At 45.4% G+C, this 23,373-nt stretch overlaps 1 long non-coding RNA gene across 1 annotated transcript; it reads right to left on the reverse strand.

The window, feature by feature from the left end:
• Positions 1-988: 988 nt before the first annotated feature.
• LOC127051850 (uncharacterized) lies at positions 989-20,757 on the reverse strand. Its single transcript, XR_007774622.1, has 4 exons — positions 20,618-20,757; positions 4,202-4,285; positions 2,953-3,112; positions 989-1,270 (listed from the first exon to the last, which is right to left on the reverse strand). It is a non-coding gene; the product is annotated as an uncharacterized LOC127051850 (long non-coding RNA).
• Positions 20,758-23,373: the final 2,616 nt, after the last annotated feature.

Below are 23,373 nucleotides of genomic sequence, written 5' to 3' on the forward strand. Positions count from 1 at the left end.
TAAAGGGGCGGCTCTCACATTCATGCGGGTGTTTGTTCTGAGCTAACAGCTGTTATGAACTTCTGACCTAAGGAAAACGCCATGGGTGGGGCATTTGAAGGACTAAACACCAGCCAGAGCCTTTGTTGGAGGTAGGATGATCTCCGGTAAGATTATTAGTAGGCATGTAGGTTCTTCTCTTCTAATAGGCTTTCTCTTGATGCTTTTACCTTAAGAACAGATGTGCATAGAAAGAGCTGTGCAGTAACTTATAACTGTGGCAATTACATTGTCGGTAGCCTTTGAGGAGCAAAGCAGAGCAGGCCAGCTGATGATGCTACTGGTGAATTCACAGTGCAGGCAGGGAACGGAACAGTCTTAAATACCCTGGTCAGGAGCGAGGAAGATGTGGATATCCGCCCAAGCGAGGGGACAGCTAGGGTGCTGGAAACCTGAGAGTGGGACCACAAGGGGAAAATACAGATGTGGATGCAGAAATCTTTGCAGCTTCAGCACAAGGATGATAGAAGAGCAAGACCCAAGTGTGACGGGTTGGGTCACAGAAACTCCCTTGGGAGCTGCCAACTGATGTGCCAAGATTACCTCTGCCCCTGTTTTCCCTGCCAGCTCAGGCCTCCAGCACCTTGTCTTGCTGAGCCTGACATACCCGTCTGCTCCAGCAAAGACCTAGAGTCTGAATTACTTGCCCCAAAGCTGCAGGTTTATCTGAAAACAGCTAACAGAAGTGTGCTTGTCTCTGACACTCAGATGCCCAATTCCAAACGGGATCTAAACCCAAATAAATCCGTTTTATCCTCTATAAATCTTAGGCAGGGTAAACTCATAAATTGTTTGCCCCTTATAACACTGATAGAGAGATATGCACAGGTGTTTGCTCCCCAGGTATTAATACATACTCTCAGTTAATTAATAAGTAAAAAGTGATTTTATTAAATACAGAAAGCAGGATTTAAGTGGTTCCAAGTAGTAACAGACAGAACAAAGTAAATCACCAAGCAAAATAAAATAAAATGCAAAAATCTATGTCTAATCAAACTGAATACAGATAATCTCACCCTCAGAGATGCTTCAGTAAGTTTTTTCCTCAGACTGGACACCTTCCAGGCCTGGGCACAATTCTTTCCCCTGGTACAGTTCTTGTTCCAGCTCAGGTGGTAGCTAGGGGATTCTTCATGATGGCTCCTCTCCTCCTTTTGTTCTGTTCCACCTCTTTATATATCTTTTACATAAGGCGGGAATCCTTTGTCACTCTCTGGGTTGCCACCCCCTCCTACTCAATGGAAAGACACCAGGTTAAAGATGGATTCCAGTTCAGGTGACATGATCACATGTCACGGCAAGACTTTAAGTCTTCATTCCTCCCAGCCTGACTTACAGGGAGGCCTGCCTGCAAACAGAGCCCCAGTCAATTGTCCTGGTTGATGGGAGCCATCAAGATTCCAAACCACCATTAATGGCCCACACTTTGCATAATTACAATAGGCCCTCAGAGTTATATTTCATATTCCTAGTTTCAGATACAAGAGTGGTACATTTATACAAATAGGATGAACACACTCAGTAGATTATAGCTTTGTAATGATACCTTACAAGAGACTTTTTGCATGAAGCATATTCCAGTTACATTATATTCACTCAGTACCATATTTTTATAAAACCATATACACTGCACAACTTCACACCAAGGAGGATTGCCTGGAGATAGGAGGAGCCAGCAGCCTCTTCACTCACTGTATACACTGGGTCAACTACACCCAGGACAGATTGGACCACTGCAGATAGACCTGCAGTACATGGAAGTAAGGAGCTTTCATAGTACATGGGAGCAGGCAGAATGGAACAATACGGATGATGGGATATAGTCTGTATAGATACTACTTTTGTAACTCTTACTGGATAGCTTCGGTGCTCTTTTTAATGAGTTCATTCCATGATCCTTCTTCATTTCTTCTTCTGAGTCACATTCCTTAGGGGTACTTTTTTTTTTTTCTTCTTACAAGGCAGATCACACACATTTATTAGCTGTAGTCATGAGGACTTCACACATGGATCTGTGTTGGTTTAATTTCAGCAAAGCAGGACATTTCACTAACACCATAATGAAAGGGATTTGAGGGGAGTTCCCAGTAATAATTTTTACATCAATTCTCTGGCATCGCAGGAGAAATCTTTCAATTTACAATGCTCCCAAATAACAGTTGTTATCTCACAAGGAGCTACACTTTCACAAATGCATTAGATAGTGAATTTAGTCTAAGACTTGGGTGTGACACTACTAAATCGTAGTGTTCTACCACTAGTCTCTCCAAGAGGATGGTATTCTGCGGTAGTGCTAAGCATTATAAGCCTGGTCCAAGTGCACTGAAGGCAACTGAAAGATTTCCATTGGCTTCAGCTAGGCTTTGGATAAGGTCCTACATCTTTCTTATCACCTAGAAAAGTTTGCTTGCCTCACTTCTCTTTTGTAACCTGCTGTTGCCTCATATGGTCTATCATGCCCTGCAGTTTTGTGGAAGAACATATGCAATTCAGTATATCCATTTCATTGTTTTTAACCCACGATCTGTCCCTGCTTCCCCTATCCACAATTCAATAGCAGATATTTGGAGTACAGCTGTAATTCCTGGCTCAGCGAGACATACACATGCTAGCTCGGCTTCAGCGAGCATCTAAAACGAGCAACGTCGCAGCAGCAGCCTGGGTGGTGGCTTGGGCTGGCTGAGTATAATCCTGCCTAACCCCCTGGATATAACTCGAGCGGCTAACCTGAGCCAGCACTGGAGCTCCAGTACAGCTAGCTTGTGTTTATCTACCTGAGCTGGGACTTGCCCCTTCCAGCTGCCATGTAGATCTGCCCTGTTCTGGCTAGAGATGAGCAAATCTTTCTAATAAATGGGTTTGCCAAATTTAAAATCTGTAACCCACTTACAATTTCTCACATTAGATACTCACAGTTGTTTCCAAAATCATTTCAGCAAGTAACGCTTGGTCAGCGGATTGTTTCCATGCAGTTTGTGGTGAATAGTCCATATCCAGAATTCAAGCTGGTTTGATTGAACACATCAGTCAGAGGTGAAAGTTGTTCTGTTCCTTGAATGAATGAGCATAACTCCTAGAAACAGGATTTTGGTGTGAATTTGCTTAGGAATTCAAACTTCCCCTTCACAAAAGTTTTCTATTCACTGCAGCGCCCATCCTGCAAACACCAATGAACATCCTTAACTTTGAGCTCCAGTAGTTCCAATAAAGACAATGGGACTACTCACAAGAGTACAGTTAAGTGCATGAGTCAGTGTTTGCACATCGGGGCCTTAAAATTCATTTGTTCTCACAAATACTTCTGCAATGTCTTTCTATAGGGGTTTGAACCACTCTATAAAATTCTGTAGCAGGAATATGATTCTCTGTTAAAGTCTCTCAGCTTTAAGAGTAATTTCTATAGAGTCTCATTATACTTTTATGAAACCTTATAGTCATTCAGAGAGGTAGCAAATTAAATGTTTTATTGGAGCCAGTATCTGTGGAATGGTTTGTGAGTTATTCAGTGAGAGACTTAAAGAGTACAGTCTGTCTAGTTTATCAGAAAGAAGATCAAGTGGGGAATATATTACAGTGTATAAATACCTTCATGAGGAGAAGGTACCTGGTACTACAGGGCTACTTACTCCAACAGAAAGAGGCAGAACAAGAGCCAAAGGCTGGAAGTGGAAGCCAGACAAAAATGAATTAGACATAAGGCACAATTTTTTAGCAATACTGTGGGACTGACCATAGTCTGTATACACAGGCACCGACTTTCCAAAGTGCCGGGGGTGCTCGACCCCCAGCTCTGCCCCAGGCCCTGCTCCCACGCCACCTCTTCCCCCAATGTCCCACCCCACCTCTGCCCACCACCTGCTTCACCCCACCTCATCCTGCTCAGTTCTGCCCCCTCCCCCCTGAGCACACAGCATCCTCGCTCCTCCACCCCAGAGCCTCCTGCGAAACAGCTGATTGTGGTGGGTGGGAGGCATGAGGAGGGAGGGGGAGCTGCTGATCCATGGGGTCTGTTGGCGGCTGGGAGATGCTGGAGGGGGGAGCTGATGGGGGGCTGCTGGTGGGTGCTCATCCCTACGGGTGCTCCAGCCCCAGAGCACCCATGATGTTGGTGCTTATGACAGTATAAAAACCTATATAGAATATAACAGAGAGGGTGACTAACCGTTGGAAAAAACTCCAAGTGGAAGTGGTTGATTCGCCATCTCTTGATGTCTTCAGATCCATACTGATGCCTTTCTGGAAGATGCTTTAGTCAAACACAAGTTATTAGGCTCAACACAGGGGCAACTGGGAGAAGTTTAGTGGCCTGTGATAGACAGAAGGTCAGACTGTGATTGAATGGCGCCTTAGAATCTATTAATTTACTTGACTCAAGTCCTATCACACATGCTTGAGGGCAGGTTCAACAGCATAAATTCTTATAACTCAGGTTAGCAAGTGAGACTTGGCAGCAAGAATAAAATTCAAACAAAGCGTAAGACACACTTTAAAAATGCCTGCACTTAACTTTAGCTCACAAGCTATCACAAAATAAGCTTATATCATCTCAGACAAGAGTAATATCTAGGAGCGTTTTTAGACAAGAGAAATTTGTACTAATTATAACCAGTGCAAATCCCAAATGTAGGCACACTGCACTGGAGAGAAATGGGGTTTGCACTGGTGTCACAGACAGTATGCACAGTTATCACATTTGCTTCACCCGGCTATCCAGTTTGTGAATAGAAGCACCTTTGTATGCACACAGCTGCAACAGCTGTACCCACAAATGTTTTTAAATGTAGGCCCTGCTCTGGCAAACACAGATGTAGTTGCTCATGGATATAAAGTTACTCAAGTACATAAGTGTTTGTGAGACCAGGGCCTCACACGGGGTAGGGAGGATGCCAGTTACATGGAACGACAGTGCATCGTGCTTGTTTTGGATAACTTATCCCAAACTGGTTTCAGTGATGTGGATCTATCAACAGGAGACACATTGGAAGTATGGGTGGGGATGCAAGCTCAAAACAGTCTTTAAACACAGCATCATTACGCACCAGTGCAGAACAGGAAAGAGAGATAAGTAGGGATACTAATTACCTAACTGGAATATAGTCAATGTACAAAGCCTAAGACACCTGGGGCTAACTTTTAGGCACTTAGAAAATCATTGCAATTCACAAAGCCTGAGTGCAGTGCCTAGGCTCCTCATACACTGACCGGGGCAGGAGAGACATCTCTGAAGGGGATTCAAAAAAGTCAGTATGCCAAGCGGCTGCTCCCCTAAGCCAGCCAATGGGAGATGTCAAGGTGAGGAGTGTTTGCTAAGCCTTCTCAGGGAGTTTGGCCCCTAAGTCTTGGCTGCTTGGAGTCACCTCCCTCTGCTTGGGATTCTCAGCTGCAAACTCCCTCTTGGCATGGAGGCGGAAGGAGGGAAAGAAAGGAGAACCACTTCCCTCAAACATTTTAGCGCAGAATTTCGGGGTATTCACTGGGGATGTGGGAAGCTCCACCTGAGGGGAACAGGGGTTTTCATTTCTGCCCCCCTCAGTTGAGTGCTCTAACCAGAGGGCTATGGGATATTCAGATGTGCGGTACCCTCAGGATAGTCTGTTGAAGCTGTTCCACTATGAATAAATAGCAACAGACTCGTTGGGCCAGAGAGAGAGCAAGAGAATGACTCCGTAGGCTGGTGGTTAGAGCACTGTGTGACGGGTTGAATCACAGAAACTCCCTGGGAGCTGCCATCTGATGTGCCAGGACTACCTCTGTTCCTTGCTTTCCCTGCCAGCTCAGGACCCCAGCACCCTGTCTTGCTGAGCCAGACACTCCCGTCTGCTCCAACAGAGACCCAGGGTCTGAATTACTTGCAATAAAGCTGCAGGTTTACCTGAAAGCAGCTAACAGAAGTGTTCCTGTCTCTAACACTGAGACACCCAACTCCTAATGGGACCTAAACCCAAATAAATCCATTTTACCCTCTATAAAGCTTAGGCAGGGTAATCTCATAAATTGTTTGCCCCCTATAACACTGATAGAGAGTTATGCACAGGTGTTTGCTCCCCCAGGTATTAATACATACTCGGAGTTAATTAATAAGTAAAAAGTGATTTTATTAAGTACAGAAAGTAGGATTTAAGTGGTTCCAAGTAGTAACAGACAGAACAACGTAAGTCACCAGGCAAAATAAAATAAAAGGTGCAAATCTATGTCTAATCAAACTGAATACAGATAATCTCACCCTCAGAGATGCTTCGGAATGTTTTTTTTTCTCAGACTGGACACCTTCCAGGTCTGGGCACAATTCTTTCCCCTGGTACAGCTCTTGTTCCAGCTCAGGTGGTAGCTAGGGGATTCTTCATGATGGCTCCTCTCCCCCATTTGTTCTGTTCCATCCCTTTATATATCTTTTGCATAAGGCGGGAATCCTTTGTCCCTCTCTGGGTTCCCACCCCTCCTTCTCAATGGAAAGACACCATGTTAAAGATGGATTCCAGTTCAGGTGACATGATCACATGTGACTGCAAGACTTCATTCCCCACTTGCCAGCACACAGGTATACAGGAAGACTTACAGGCAAAACACACCCATCTGCAGACAATTGTCCTGGTTAATGGGAGTCATCAAGATTGCAAACCACCATTAATGGCCCACACTTTGCATAATTACAATAGGCCCTCAGAGTTATATTTCATATTCCTAGTTTCAGATACAAGAGTGGTACATTTATACAAATAGGATGACCACACTCAGTAGATTATAAGCTTTGTGCTGATACCTTACCAGAGACCTTTTGCATGAAGCATATTCCAGTTACATTATATTCCCTCATTATCAATTTTTATGAACTCATGTAGACGGCAACGCCACGCAGGGGTTCTCAAAGTGTGGGGCGTGCCCCCCTGGGGGGCCACGGAGGAATGATGGGGAGTGTGCGCAGCAGAGCCAAGGCCACCCCCAGTCTAGCTCCACCCCCAGCCTCATGCCTCCTCCTACCCACTCCTGCTCCACCTCTAGGCCCAGCTTCACCCTCACTCCCTCTCCTCCCCTACCCCAGCTCTGCGGTCAGCCCGAGCTCCACTGCTGAGGCAGCCTGGGCTGTGCAGTAACGGGTGGGTGTGGACAGATTCCATTACTGGTTGTGGGGAAACGTTTCAGCACCCTGGCTTAGAGCACTCCCCTGGGGGACCAGGGCTCCAGCGCTTTTCAGAAATGATTTATCCACAAGTGAAGCTTCAGAGCAGAGGCTGAAGGAGCCTCCCCCACCATCAGAATGTGGTTAGTGCACTCCCCTGAGCGGTGCAGACCCCGCATTCAAATCCCTGCTCCCCCTCAAGCAGAGGCGGGGTTTGAACTGGGGGTCTCGCATATCCCAGATGAGGTCCCTAACCACTGAACTAAAAGTTAGGGGGGAGGCTATCCACCCCAAGCCGTTTCGTGTAAGCTCCCGTGGGGGGTCCTTATCCAGTAGGCAAGCTCTCCGCATCCTTCCCAGATGGCACCCTGTGGGTGAATTAGGCAGAGAAAGGCCTGTCTTTCTCCAGCTCAGGCATCCCTGTGGGCTTAGGGGTCTGCACACTTGTCACAGAGCTGCAGTGCATGCTCAGAGGCAGAAACATGGGCACTTGCAGTTCAAAAATGTAGGTGCTCAGTAAATTTAGGCACCGCTAGAGGGCAACTGAGCAGGGGCCTTGTGACTCCCAGCAGGACCCGATTGTGGGATTTGGGGAACTAAAGCGACAGTCAGGCACTTACGTCCTCTTGTGACTCTAGCCCCTAATGCCAAAGGACTCCTAGTGACTGTCAGTAGTCAAGGCCTCACTCCAGAAATTATAATTAGCCCTTTGTTAACCTAAATCTAGTCAAAAGTCAAGTCTGAGGCTTAACATGTTACAGCCTGATGTATTGAGACTATCTGCAGAGTTGCCAAGACCAGGTAACATTTTTGCCAGTGTGTGTCCTGAACCTCACTCTCAGAAGGAGATCGTCAGACACGGAGTGATAGGCGCTCACAGGGAAACTGGCTGACATTTAAATCCTGCACTTTACTGCAAATGACATGTAATAACGTTAATAAAAGCTTTATCAGCCCAATGCAATCTTGAAGAATGCCATGATAGTACAAATATCAAAGAGGGACATACTCCACCAAGGATAGGAATGTAAATATTGTCATAAAAGCCCAAGACAGGAGGAGATTTAGCAGCAAGAAACCAATATATTGTCCTGTGCCCCTAGATAAAAGTCACTGCAGCACAAAATGTGCCCTTTGTGTTTTCCCATTGCCTTATAAGTGCATCTGCAATGTCTGCTTTTAATGCAGCAAAACGCACATTTTGGTTTTAAATTGTTTATTGTTATTTACTTCCAGAGGGGGCAAAAAATCGACATATCTGAGTCTTTAAAGTAGGATAAAGTCCAGCTTCAACAAACACCGCCCCACAGCTGAAAGTCTCAGTCAGGTAGTTGATTATACTGCAATGTATCCTTCCTCTGTTGCTACATTTCCATTGCTTTTACCACTAACTATGGAAGATACAGGTCTTCTTTTCTGAGTACTTCACTAGCCTTGTTTGCAGTGGGCCTCAGTCTGCCCTCATGTAATTTGTAACAATCTGGTGTGCAATGACACACCTGGGATTTTTGTTTGCAGTCAGCAAATAGCACAAGCTCTGTGAGAAGCAGGTGCTTTTCACAGACCCCTTCACCTCTAGGAAAGGTGCACTGTCCCCCACGTAACAAGAGGGGTGAGTCAATAAAAAAGCAATGGCAAAATGATTTCAAACACTAAGCCGGGATGTGAAAATGTGAAACATTTTTGTTAATATAAAGGCCAGATTTTCAGTTAGCCTGGTAGAAGAGAATAGTAAGGAAGTGGATTTTGAGCTAATGTCTAGTGACCTTTGCCTCTGTCTTTGGGTCACTTAAAGGTTGAAGGAAATCAACAGTCAGACAGTGTACGCCCTGACAGCCTGTTAGCACGTGTAAAATAACTGGGGTTACCTTCTGGCATTCATGGAGGAAGAAATTTACAAAAGATCCAACTGATCAGCTCCCCCAACATGCATATAGACCTAATAAAGTGGAAATGGAAATGTCTTATACACCCCCTAAGTCATTAGCATGTCATTCTCGACTGGGACATAGCCTTATGATTGAAGAGCCAAAATGCAATGTGGCAATTTTCTGAACTGATTACCTAACATTCTTCCACTGGGTATCTTTGGAGGGCCTCCCAATCTTCTGTCTAACTTGCGCCTTTTTGTTATTTGAAATGGGTCAGTATATATTTGGTCCAAATCGAAATCCAGTATGCACGTCCCTGCATTAGCCCTGGTCAAGGAGGGGCAGCAGGTCGGCACAAAATTAACTATATTCTCACTTCTGCAGCTGAGACTTTCCCACTAGATGCTGGAAACGTAAAGTAGCCTGTGGAGCTGTATTGCTTGGCCACTCCAGCATGAAAGTAGTGATGCTGGAACACACAATGCTCTATATGGATATCCTGCAGACTAAATGAGGGATCTGCCTGGGATGGAGAGTGCTCATCCCTAAGCCAATACAATGCCTGCCTTTTGAACTAGCTGCAGAGTCATTCAGGAAATTGAACCTTTATCCAGTTTAATCCACTGATGCTTTCATCTTCATCTCTTGTACAGAGACTGAGGAAAATTCAGAGGCAGTGGGGAAGGCTCTTGATTTTGACTTGTTGGTGCTGATCGGAAGAATGGGTCTAACAAAAGCTTTGACTTGCAGGCCCAAAGCGTATGCAGCATGCTAGGCTCCAAAGCATCAGAACTGTGGCAGCATGGTTGCACTGGTGGCCCAGTCTGAAATGCCATGTGCGTCCAAGGAGGACAGCTCTGTAGCAGGCCTACACACAGCACCCTGGGTGTGCTAAGGGCACAGTCAAAGGAGATTCATACAGAAGCTGCATCTGAGACGCCTTCATCACTAGTCTCAGTCGGATGTGGGCTAGCTGCCCAGTCTACTGAGATTTAGAATTCTATCTGCTGTCTCCCTCGGCTTTGCACCCAAGTATGGTTATCTATCCCTGCAGCTGTGCTTGCCAGGAACTAGTCCCGAGATAAGTTCCAGGAATGCTATAGCAGGTTGAGCACTCACGGCCATGGCGCCTCCTGCTGGTCATCAGGGAATTAGCTCAATTCCAGCCTTGGCGTGCCCCCTGCGGTCCGCTCTCTCGCCTGCCACAGGCCCCATGTCCTTCCCAGACCCCAATGTCCTCTTATCTTGGGATGCTGCCCCACAGCTCTGGGTCTCCCCTCCCCCTATGCCCACCTTGCCTCAGTGGCTACTGCCAGTCGTCACCTAGCCCCCTTTCTCTGGGGCACACTGCAGTCTGTCTTGGCCTTTCATCATTGGCAAGGGGGCTGGACCAGCTGCCTCTGCAGCCCCAGTACCTCTTTAGGCCTTTAACAACAGGGGCGGCTCCAGGCACCAGTACACCAGGCACATGCCTGGGGCGGCATGCCGGTCGCCGTGAGGGCAGAAGTCAGGCTGCCTTCGGCGGCATGCCTGCAGGAGGTCCGCTGGTCCCACGGATGAGGCGGAAATTCAGTGGCGCGTACGCCAAAGGCACAGGACCAGCAGACGGTCCACAGAAACACCACCAAAAGCTGCCTGACTGCCGTGCTTGGGGCGGCAAAATACATAGAGCCACCCCTGTTTAATAAGACCTCAGCCTGGGGAGTTGCCAGGCTGGAGCTCCCCAGCTCCTCTTGCCTTCTCTCTGCCAGGTACCCTGAGCTCCGAGGCAGCCAGGCCCTTCCCACTCCAAGGCTGAAGTGAGACTGACCCAGCACCTCCCTGAGCCCTTATATCACAGCCAGCTGTGGCCTGGCTGGGTGTGGCCACAGCTGTGGCTGCCTCTTCAAGCCGCCTACCTCAGCTGACTTTAACCTTTTCTCCTAGGAGTCGGGTAACTGCCCCGCTACAAACACACACTGCATGGGATCAGGAAGCTCCTGGCTAAGTCCTGTATGAGGCTGGGAGCTTGGATAATGTATACATAATATGTTATGACACGCGATATTAGCAGACTCACAAAATCCACAAACGTCAATGCCTGTGGGACCATTGTATCTGTCTTGCAAGTCACTCCAGTAATTATTGCCAAACTACACCCTTTACAGTAATTTAGCCCATATTCCTGCTTATCAGAACCACCACACCTAGATACTACAGAGATATGGGCAAACAGGGATTTGTGCAAGGCAGATATCTGCAGATACAGGCACACAGTCTGTTAATGCAGCCTTCTGACCCTGATTCTGCACTGCGCCCAGGAACAGAGGAGGGACTAACCTCAGGCAAATGCTTCTTCAGTTCTCTACTACCTTGCCCCAGCATAGGCTAACGCTGTAGAGGAGAAACTTTCACACATGCTTAGGCATCAGATCCGTCAGAAACCAAACTCCATTGGGGGAATATCTCCCCACATCTCTTCTCCCCTTTCCCCAACATGTCCCATACTTCCTCTTTTGCTGGGAGAGTGGAGTTCTGGTTCAGGACGCAGCATTTCAGGTGTGATGTGTGAGTGAAACAGACCTGCCTACCATATATTTCCTGTTACCCTTAACTGCCTAGTTTTTCTGCATATACCCTGTGTTTTAGAATTCCTACCCAATACATCTCTCCAAGTCTGAAATCACAAACAGTGCCCTGGGTTGCACCCTCTCCAGGGTAATGGCGTAACAAAGTAAATTGCAGATAAGTGGATCAACAGCAGTAGCATAATTTGTGACCTGACCATCGCTGGTGCTCAGGATAATTGGCCCTTGGATAAGTTTGAAAGGCTGATGCTATAAAAGTCTGTTAATGGACTGAAAGGTGAGTGGGAACTAGTGGGGAAATGGATTTGAAATTCATAGCTGTACATGAAAGAGAACTTCATTTTGTAGCTATACTGTGTGCTTTTGAAAACTGTTTTTGAAACGCAACATTTTACACGTGGGACATGGGAAGAAAAAACTTACTATGGCAGGGCTGCTGGCCTGTTAGAACCACTTGGGTATTATATTGCAAACGTTAGTCTTTGAACTTATCCTAAGGGTCATATCTTGCTAGCTGGTGGATTTCATGTGAGTTTTTAATGGGATGACTTTCTCATGCACAGTGTTCCAGTGTGAAATACGATTCAATACCATATAGTTTATATTTTTCCAGAGCAGTTTTGCAGCGCCTAGTGTTACAAACTGGGGTCCCAATCGTGCACTAGAATCTGCGTAGGCACTAGGGTCGAATGCCAGACTGGGGCCTAGTTTGTAAGCAGAAGGTTCCAAGCAATCTTGTTTACAGCCATTTTTCTGACCATGCTGACAACACTTTAAAAGACTGATTTTATAATTTACTGCATCTGAGACCCTGTCCTCCCCCACTTTGCTGCACTGGTCTCTGCTGCCTTTCCTGTTTAAACGTAAGGGGTTGAAATTTAATAGCAGCTCTGTTCACAAATAGTTTCATAATACTTCTCATTTTGCTGGAGTAGATTTCCCTATGTTTGAAAGTACAGCAATCATCGCTCCTCGGGGCACTTTTCATTCTCTCAACATCCTCTTTCTGGAAGCCTCGCACCACTGACTCTTCCCTTTAATACTTTGCCTTCATGAGTATTTTGATATTGGAATCACTAGATTCTAGATGGCCCCAAGCTTCAACCTTATTTATCACGTACAGCATCTTCCCTAGTTTGAAGTCCATAATAGCCTCTGTGTATGGAGACTTAAAAACCAGACACATAAGAAAGTAGTATTGCCTCTGGAAAGAGAGAGTTCTTACTGGTTATCTCATACAATTTCTAAATAATTAATTGGCCATGCCTACGGTTATAGCCTTCATCCAAACCCTATTTTCTATAACAACCGTGATACTGCTTTACCCTTCATATGAATTACCCTTCTTTCTTGCTATGGAATTGTATCCCTGACTGACTTCTGAGTTATTTTGTCTACATTTTAAGTAAATTCTGTATCCTGGCAGTTAAATTTCCAGGCATTCAAATCTCTTTGGCTCAACCTGGTTTCTACATCTCTAATAAAATTTTTCTCCTTGCAAATATTCAGCTCCAACTCAGCAGTCATGTTTTGTGTATTCTTAGCATATTTTTTCTTGTTTAGACTTGTTATTGTTTTGTACACTGAGAACAAAGTGAACCTGTCTATTTGGAGGTAAGGACACCTTTGAAAAAGAAAAGCAGGGATGGTTACATACATGTTATACTGCAAATATTACTTACTGTGAGTATCTAGATCTGTTTGTTAGCCTGGGATAGAATTTTGGGTTTGACTTTTTGATTCTCTTATACTAATATGTGTAAACAAGGGACAAAGACATTGTGATGTTGCTTCTGCCCAGTTAGCTGGATTTGTTAGTTCAGTGGGAACAGATAGGAGCAGTGACAGTGTTCCTCAGAGCACACTTTAAGATTGCTTCAACCCCATCTCAAGGCACAGTCAAGCAACCAGTCGGGAGGGGCAAAGGGGCTTGGGGGGGAGGTATAGAACACTAAAAGGCCAAAGAAATGCCTGTCCCTGACCGGAGCAGAACCTTTCTCCTTACCCCTCCCTTGCGGTACAAAGAGGTGGGATGAAGAGCCCAGACCCAAAATGGAACATGACCCTAAGTTGTAAGGGGTGGGACTGAGGTCCTGCATTGCAGGTATAATTATGCCTCCAGGGGGGAGGAGAGACACTGGGAAACAAGACTCTGTGGCGTCAGAGTTATGGAACATGTTTGCTGGAAACTAACCCCAATAAACATCACATTGTTTACACTTCAGATTTCTGTTCTTCTGCTTTCTGTCTGCGTGACAAGAACCAGGGGAGAGGGTGAAGGGAAACCCTCTAACACCTACTAGGAGCATGAATTCAACAAGCATCCTGAGAACCCTTCAAAGAGCATTCTACAAAATTAAGTAGAAGCCCTGTTTGCACCAGGAAATTTAAGAGGGGACATTTCCAGCTGAAGAGCTGGCAGTGATCACATCACGCTTGGGGCAGTATCACAGTGTAATGTATTACATTTAAGATTGCATCATTTAAGTCTGTATGGGAGCATTAGATTGATATTTTCAGAGTCAATAGCAGCTGGGTCCTTAATTTCCTCCAGTTCTTTTGAGAGTCCAGGCCTTAACCTCAGCACCATTTCTCCTGTTATTCATCTTCCATCACCCACTTCTGCTTCTGCTTTTCATGCTCCCGTTCTTGTAGAGTTTGTCTACAAAAGAGCTTGTGCTTCAGTTTTAAGTTAACTGACTGCCAATTAGTGAGTCTTCTTGTGAAAAACTGGTCTTGATGCTCCACAAAATGTTTGGACTAAGGTGAAGAAATCATGAGGGTTTGTGAAGTGTGTAGATTAGCATTTACAGTCATCTTAGCTAACAAGTTAATTGGTGATCAGTGAACTTCACTTCAAAGAAAACCACAAACTCTAGTCTAGAGGTCCCCTTTGGGCCATGTCTACATGGGGACACTCAGGAAAGCTAAGCTGTGAAGTCAGTGTGTGTTAAACTCCCATATGGATGCTCTCATTCAGGAGTAAAGTGACTTTACTTCACTGCAACTCATCCTCCTCAAGCTGTAGATGTACCCTTAGGGGTTGTCCACATGGTGCACTAGTCCCATTTTAACAGTACTACACTAATGTGTACTGGGTAACTTTTAGTGTGCTCCAGCAGGGTCCACATGGGCCTGTGAGTGCACAACATGGCAGCACACATTAGCCTTTACTCCCAGCTGGTATGAACTAAGGCAGCATGTAGACAAGCCCCAGTCTCCTCTTCCCCTCCCACTGCTTTCCTCCTCTTTCTTCTCTTCCTTTTTGCATTTTACTATTATCCACAGTAATGACCAAGCATAGAGTAAAGCCGTCACACAGCCTGGTATTCAGCTCCTGATTTCAAATGCTGGAGCAGGCCATACACGTTAGCTAATTATGAGAGCTGTTTTCAGCATACTGTAAATAATTTTAAAGCAAAATATTTGCATAGTGAATGCCAGATGATTGCTGATCTTAATCACTTGATGTCCAAGCACAGTAAACAGCAGGAATCGCCAGACATCACAGCATTAATAAAAGTAATTTGATAGTCCTGACAAAATGAAGACCCCTGTTGCTAGTTGTGCTGGCTGTGAAATATGTAAGGGAGATTTAAAAATTATTATAAATAAATAACTTGTAAAAGCTCATCTTTTAGATAGCTAGACATAAAAATGAATGGATAAAACATAAAAAAAAAACCTGGGTTTGCTTTTATCCAGCAGAATCTAAATATTTTAGGTCTTTTGTGTGTCATTAAGCAACATATTATTCAATTAATGGCTTTTAAGAGGTGGAGTTTCTCTCCCCCTACATCCACTCTGCTTCAATACAATGTGTAATACATCATCCTATTGTGAGCTAATATATTAAGTGGCCTGTTCTTGTCACCATATGTCGCCCGCCCCTGAACTTCTTCTGGATCTAAAAATAGTTTGGCACAGAACACAGCAAGTTCCTGCCAACAACAAGTGCCTCAAGCAATTTAGTCTGTCTGCATTTTGGTCTTTATTTCACAGAGGTTGGGCTCTACAACCCCTGACTATATAGCCATGGAGCCAGACTGTGAGCAGAGTACATGGGCATGAATTTCAATGCCGTACTTATATGAGAGGCACCAGGGCCAACAACGTGGAAAAACAAAACTTCCTCTCATTCCCCTGTGAATGAGTCTGAGGTTTGCTCTTCAGGGACTAGCTGTAGAGCCATCATGAGTCTATATGCTAGTCCCATCAGTGACCTCTTCCGCTGAGACCTAGACAAGGGGACCAGTTGTGAATGTACTTATGAGTAATAGTACAGTGGTAATGGCAGGCACTCACCAAGATCAGGGGCCCGTGTGCTAGGCACTGTGCATGCACATGGTGAGAGACAGGTGAAGAACTTACACTCCAAGTGCCTGGTTCAAAACCCTTCAAGTCAATGGAAAGATGCCCATTGACTCCCATAGGGTTTGGATCAGGCCCCCAGTAGACAAGATGAACAAAAGAACATTATTCAGATGGGGAGCTAAAGCACAGAGGGATGATGTGACTTGTCCAGGATCATGCAGTGCTATCTTTGGACCTAGCACAGTGAAGGAGATAGACACCGGAGGAGCTGATGTGCTCTAGCAACACACAGGAACAAACGAAAGTGAGGCTGTGTGCTGAGTGAAGAGTGCCTGGCCATTTAAAGAGTCCAATTCGCCCTCTCAACTGGGATGAGCTACTTTTCTCCCCGTTCCAGAACTGAGCCAAATTCTACCATCCACGGACTAGTAAAATGGTAAGGAGTGGATATTTAGAGCTGGGTGAATATTGGATTATTCAGTTTCACAGCTGAAAGAAAAGAACAAAGCGAAACCATTTGTTTTGGGTCAAATGAAACAGCTCGTTGGACTCGACACTAAATTTTTCCTTTCATTTGGGGGTGATTATTAATTTTTATTAAGTTAAATCTAGTTGAGTTTCTGAATAAAACATTGTTTCAAAATGAAACATTTCATCTCGAAAGCATTGAAATGAAATTGTTTTACTTTTGGAAGTTTTTCCATGTTTTCCCCTTTGGCTAAATCTATTAGCTGAATTTGACCCCAAACTGCACTTTTCAGCATTTTTCACTGATTTTTTTTTTTTGCCAGGTTCATAGAATCAAAGAATCATGGAATATTAGGGTTGGAAGGGACCTCAGCAGGTTATCTAGTCCAACCCCCTGCTCAAAGCAGGACCAACACCAACTAAATCATCCCATCTAAGGATTTGTCAAGCTGGGCCTTAAAAACCTCTAAGGAAGGAGATTCCAACACCTCCCTGGGTAACGCATTCCAGTGCTTCATCACCCTCCTAGTGAAATAGTGTTTCCTAATATCCAACCTAGACCTTCCCTACTGCAACTGGAGACCATTGCTCCTTGTTCTGTCATCTGCCACCACTAAGAACAGTCTAGATCCATCCTCTTTGGAGCCCCCCTTCAGGTAGTTGAAAGCAGCTATCAAATCCTCTCTCACTCTTCTCTTCTGCAGACTAAATAACCCCAGTTCTCTCACCCTTTCCTCATAAGTCATATGCCCCAGCCCCCTGATCATTTTCATTGCCCTCTGCTGGACTTTCTCCAATTTGACCATATCCTTTCCGTAGTGTGGGGGCGGGGGGGGGGGGCAAAACTGGATGCAGTACTCCTGATGTGGCCTCACCAGTGCCGAATAGAGGAGAATAATCACTTCCCTCGATCTGCTGGCAATGCTCCTACTAATGCATCCCAATATGCCGTTAGCCTTGTTGGCAACAAGGACACACTGCTGACTCTTCTCCAGCATCTCATCCACTGTAATCCCCAGGTCCTTTTCTGCAGAACTGCTGCTTAGGCAATTGGTCCCCCACCTGTAGCAGTGCATGGGATTCTTCCTTCCTAAGTGCAGAACTCTGCACTTGTCCTTGTTGAACTTCATCTGATTTCTTTTGGCCCAATCCTCCAATTTGTCTATGTTACCCTGGACCCTACCCCTACCCTCCATCATATCTACCTCTCCCCCCAGCTTAGTGTCATTTGGTTCTATTGACATTCATGTCATGGGGGTGATTTTCCCTTCTAAACATCAGCGAAGGAATGGTTTCCTTATGCTGTGTCTAAACAACGGACATTCCCATCTCCATTAGGACAGCAAACAGCATCAAGATGTTTGAGAGCCAATTGGATTGGACTAAAGCTAAGGCAGGTTGGATACTGAGCCTAGAGACTGAGGCCTGGTCTACACTAGGGGATGGGGGAATCGATCTAAGTTACACAACTTCAGATATATGAATAACATCGCTGAAGTCGACATACTTAGATCTACTCACTGTGGTGTCTTCACTGCAGTAAGTCAACTGCTGCCGCTCCCCCGTCGACTCTGCCTGTGCCTCTCGTGGCAGTGGAGAACAGGAGTTGATGCGAGAGCACTCGGGGGTCAATTTATCGCTCCCAGCCGATCCGGCAGGTAGTATAGACATACCTTCAGTTATCTAATTTCACTGAGTGGATAGTTATTTCCAAACCTAAAATCCATAATTCTGCTCTCACATTTGAAGCATCTCCTGCGACTGCCATCAGGATCACTGAGAGCAGTTGGTCTCTCTCTCTGGAAAACATGGTAACCCCTCTGAAACCTCTCTCTCTCTGGAGATAGAACATCATCTCCTCACAAAGACCACTTGATGAAGAGAGCACAGAAGATTACATACAGCAAAAAGAATTTGTATCTGGTCAAGTGGCTGGTAAAGATTCATGTATGTAAATGAGGTTTATAAATGCTGTTCTGTCAGAGAAGCGTGGGCTGGGACTGTCAGAGCGGTGGGAGTCTAATTAAACTTGGAAAGCTGTCGTCTGCTTTGCCTGGTGGAATTCCTTTTGTTTCTGTGTTGTGGTGTGCTGCTGGACAGAAATCCATACAGTCTTTACATAGCACTTGTGAGGGTTCCCTCCCCACTCTGAACTCCGGGGTACAAATGTGGGGACCTGCATGAAAGACCCCTTAAGCTTATATTCCACCAGCTTACGTTAAAAACTTTCCCAAGGCACAAACTTCTTTCCTTGTCCTTGGACACTATTGCTCCCACCACCAAGGGATTTAAACAAACATTTAGGGAGGGGTCACTTGGAGCCCTATCCTCACCAAAATAGCCCCCCAAACCCCTTCTTCCCCTTTCCTGGGAGAGCTTGAAAATAATATACCAACCCATAGGTTAACAAGGTGAGCACAGACCAGATCCTTGGGGTTTTAGGACACTAAAAACCAACCAGGTTCTTAAAAGAAGAACTTCATTATAAAGAAAAAAGTAAAAGAAGCACCTCTGTAAAATCAGGATGGAAGGTAATTTTACAAGGTAATAAAAAGATTTAAAACACAGACAAATCCCCTCTAGGCTTAACTTCAAAGTTACAAAACAGGAATACACCTCCCTTTTAGCATAGGGAAAATTCACAAGCTAAAACAAAAGATAATCTAATGCATTTCCTTGCTATTACTTAAAATTTCTGTAATTTTAGATGTATCATTTCAGTAGGAGCTGGGTTACCTGCTTGGTCTCTTTCTTTGTCCTGAGAGGGAACAAAAACAAACAGCACAAACAAAACCTTCCCCTCCCGCCAGATTTGAAAGTATCTTCTTTCCCCATTGGTCCTTCTGGTCAGGTGCCAAGTAGATTAATTGAACTGATTAACTCCTTACAGGTAAGTGATTCTGTATCTCTGGCTAGGAGGGATTTGATGTTACTGCATACATAAAAGTTGTTATCCTTCCCTTTATATTTATGACAGCACTCTTCTTACGTTATTTCAGAACAGCTCCGCATCTGTCACATTCCAACTCTTCCAGATTGGACACAGCAGGGTTACCTGTCAGGTACGCTCAGGAAGTCCACATGTATCCTCCTATGTTTGCCCAGTCCTCCAAATTAATCATCCCAATCTCCTCCCTGTAGATCCCAAAGGAGGGGTACGTATGGGCAGAGTTCATGGGCCCACATATGCTCATCACCCCAATACTTCTGACTAGTGCATCAAAAGGTCTTTTCTCTTAGCACCCCGCACATTAGCATCCCTGCCCCTTCCTGGGTCTGTATAGGAATCCACAGCAGGCAGTGTGGATGGTTTCACATTTGGATGAGACAGTGGACACCCAGATGTCTGGGACATTCACACCTAGACCCAACAGCCAGGAGGAGGAGATTTCCCCACCACCACCTCTCTGCAAAGCAGAGGAAAGGCCCCGAAGTGCAGAAGAAAGGAGAAAGGTGTCATAGGAATGTGTCAAGACCTGAGCTCACAGGGTCTTAATGCGGTGTAAGACAAAGGAACAGAGACAAGGAAAGGAAACGGAGAGGGTTCCGACAGCAGCTGTGTCTATAGCTAGTACGGTCTGTGTTCCAAACTCTGCTTCTCTGTGTTAACCTAAGGTAGGGTTGCCATCTTTCCAATTTTTCAAAACCAGACACTACAGGCCCCCCTGGTGCTCTTCCTCCACCCCTGTCATTTGAAGCCCCCTTCCCCAGGCCTCACCTGCCCATCTGTAGAGCCAGGTTGGGAGGAGCTGAGGCAGAGCCTGCCTGCCTGCCTGCCTACCTGAACCTGCCTGTTCTGTCAGCCTGGGCCCCCTTTACCTTGTCTTGCTGAGCCAGGCTCTTAATCCTCCTCTAGCACACACCCAGCTGCAGAAAGACACAGACACTGAGATCAGCTCTGGCAAGACTCAGCTTAAGGGACGTGCCCCAGCACTCAGGTGCCCACCTCTCCTGGAGCGCAGACCCAAACAGATATTACCTTGTGCTGTACAGAAAAATCTGCCCAGCGCAAGTTTATAAAAATTCACTATCTCCTTCAATGTGAATAGAAAGATGCACGTCTTCCCCCACCCAGTTAGAAATTGCACAAACTGGGTTTAATAAACAAATGTATTAACTATAAAAGGCAGATTTTAAGTGATTAGCAAACAGAACAAAGCAGATTACTAAGCAAATAAAACAAAACATGCAAACTAAGCTTGATTCACTAAAGAAAGAGGTTACAGAATGTAATTTCTCACCCTAAATGTTCAGTTAGGTTGGATGCAGAGTTTCTGTGACTCAGAGTTCCAGATATTTCTTCTTACAGACTGGACACCTGTCTCAGTTCAGACTCACCCCTGCCTTTTCCTTCAGGTTAATTCCTTTGTCCCTTCAGTTCTTTCAGCCATCCTTCTTCTTGCATAAGTAATGGAGGAGAGTCCACATCAACCCCCTCCCCAGCCTTAAGAGGATTTACCTAAGGCGGAAATCCTTTGTTTGATCCCCTTCCCCCTACAGTGGGAAAGTACCAGCAGTGTCCAAAGGGTATTTTGCATCAGGTCACATTATCACCTGACCTTGTAGTGTCACAGCTACATTCCAGGACACCTCTCAGGAAGGAGAGAGATTAGTATCTTCAGAGTTCTATTGTCCTTCTTAAATGGGTCATTCAGGAAGATTTCCTACTGCATGGTGGCCATTTCCCCCAAGTACACACACAGTTGTAATTGTTCCATAGTCAATATTCCTAACTTTAGATACAGAAAGTATACAGGCATACAAATTGGATAATCACATTCAGTAAATCATAACCTTTCCAATGATATCTTACATGAGCTGACTTGCATAAAGTATATCTTAGTTATACCAGGTCATATTCATATCATAATCATATTTATATGAAGACCATGGGGTGTAATGTCACAGTCAGTCCCCAGAGTGAGGGGCCAGAGAGAGCCAGTGCCCTGGGAGGCAGAGAAGGCAGGACAGGGCATCACGGGTGGCATACCTGGCCACCGACCCTGCTTCTCAAATGCTGCATGCTGCCAGGATCCCTCTTCCTCTAGCAGCAGCTGCTTTTCCTGGTTCCCACCCTCCCAGCAGCAAAGGCCGATTGCAGTTACTTTGGTAACTGGACTGTTGGTGTCCAGTCAGCAGTACTGACCAAATATTGCATAGATCCCCTTTTGACCAGACTTTCCAGTCAAAAACAGGACACCTGATAACCCTGCCCTCAGGACTTTCAGATGCTGCATTCCAGGTGATTATTAAATTGCTACCTTGTTTTGCAAAGTCTGCCTGGTGCCATTGCAGATGTATTGAGAGTATAGCACCCTGAAAGGGGTACAGCATGAGCCTCCCGCAGGAGTCTGGACTCACTGCAGGAAGCCATGGAGGCTGATAGGGATTCTCTGGCACCCAAAGGCCACATTTTGGAATCATGGAGGCCACTGGCCTGCCTCTGTGGAACTGTGTGGATCCTTGGATTCTGGTTCAGTAAGGGGGCCAGTCCAGAGGACTGGTTACACACTAGGACATGGAGCAGATCATGTGAATCGGTGACAAGGGCAGACACCATATACCTGGCTCTTCAGGAGTGATAGACTCTAAGTTATTACCCCATTAGAGGGGCCAGGAGGACATCAGTGTGTTTTAAATGGTTTTGATATGAGTTGTGAATTTAAATGGGTAACCACCAAGCTCAATGTCTGTCCCACTTACCGATGGGAAGAGACCAGTCACATGTTCCCAATTTCATGTTCATGCTGACGTTCCTTTTCACTCTCTGGTGTAGCTTGTCTCTTTCTGGAGGGAAACTTCAGCTTTTCCTCTTCAGTCTACAACTAAAGTCTACTGCTAAAGTGGTGAACTCATCTGGATGGAGCCCAGTGCTTCTTCTGTCATCATCTTTTGTGCTCCTCTCCAGGAGATCTCCTGGTCCCTTCTGGCCTCTGTCTCCCTCAAGCTCTGCTATACCCACTGGTGATCTGGATGTTCTTCTAGAGTCCCCTCGTGCTGCTGGAAAATGATTTTTTTCTGGTCCCCAGAGTACAGCAGGTTGACCAGCTGTGCCTGCGTCAGCTCTCGAGGGTTTGGCTGCGTCTATCTGCATATCTCCGCAAGCTGACTGTTGTTGAGTTGTTCATAAGCCTTTTTCCAAAAATACTATGAAACTCTTTTTGTCTTTGTTGTTTCCTACTACAACACTTGCTTTCTCAGCCATTGGCATTTATTCAAAATTCACCACTATCACCATCCCACCAGGCTAACCAGGTGACATGTGGCATTTGTACACCTATTACACATCAGTATTCTTAGGATATTACCCAGATGCTTCACATCTGTCACGGGAGTGATATCTACTCTGGCTTTCACCAGATCCAAGCCCCAACAAGCTCTAGAAGATACCCACCCCTTCCTCCTCATCTAGCATTTCCCTCTTTACTGCCTTTACCTTCACCAATCCCCGAACCCAGCAGGCCACAGAGCCCTGGTTTCTTTACAGAATTGTCCCAGAATTTCATATTCTGTATGTCTGTATCTATGAAAATAGTTGGTTACATGACACTGAGGAACTGCAGGAATAGATCCTGGGTTTTGCAATTCTAATAAAGCTTCTTTGCTCGCGGCACTGCAAATGGCTTCCTCTGTGCAGTTCTTCACATCCGCCTTTAACATCTCCATGGGACGAGAGATGATGTGAGTAAGCAAAGGGATCTGAAACTTGCAAAGCACTAACGGAAGGGAGGTGGCAGAGGGAAAAGTAGTGACCAACACTTTACATTTAATGGACACTTTTCCCTACACTGGTCAGTCTATCCAAGGTCCTGTTGAATCAAGTTATTTTAACATGAGAAAGTAACTAAGCAACATGGAGGAAATCTCAAGCATGCATGAAGTCTGGGAGTTAACGAAAAGCAAAACAAAAAATGCTGGAGCATGCAATTTGGTCTGAAACTAGAGCAGCCGCTTCTTTGAATCAGGTGACATAGGAGGTTTAATAAAAAAGAATTAG

This window comes from Gopherus flavomarginatus, chromosome 5, assembly GCF_025201925.1.
Source record: "Gopherus flavomarginatus isolate rGopFla2 chromosome 5, rGopFla2.mat.asm, whole genome shotgun sequence".
Taxonomy (NCBI): Eukaryota; Metazoa; Chordata; order Testudines; family Testudinidae; genus Gopherus; species Gopherus flavomarginatus.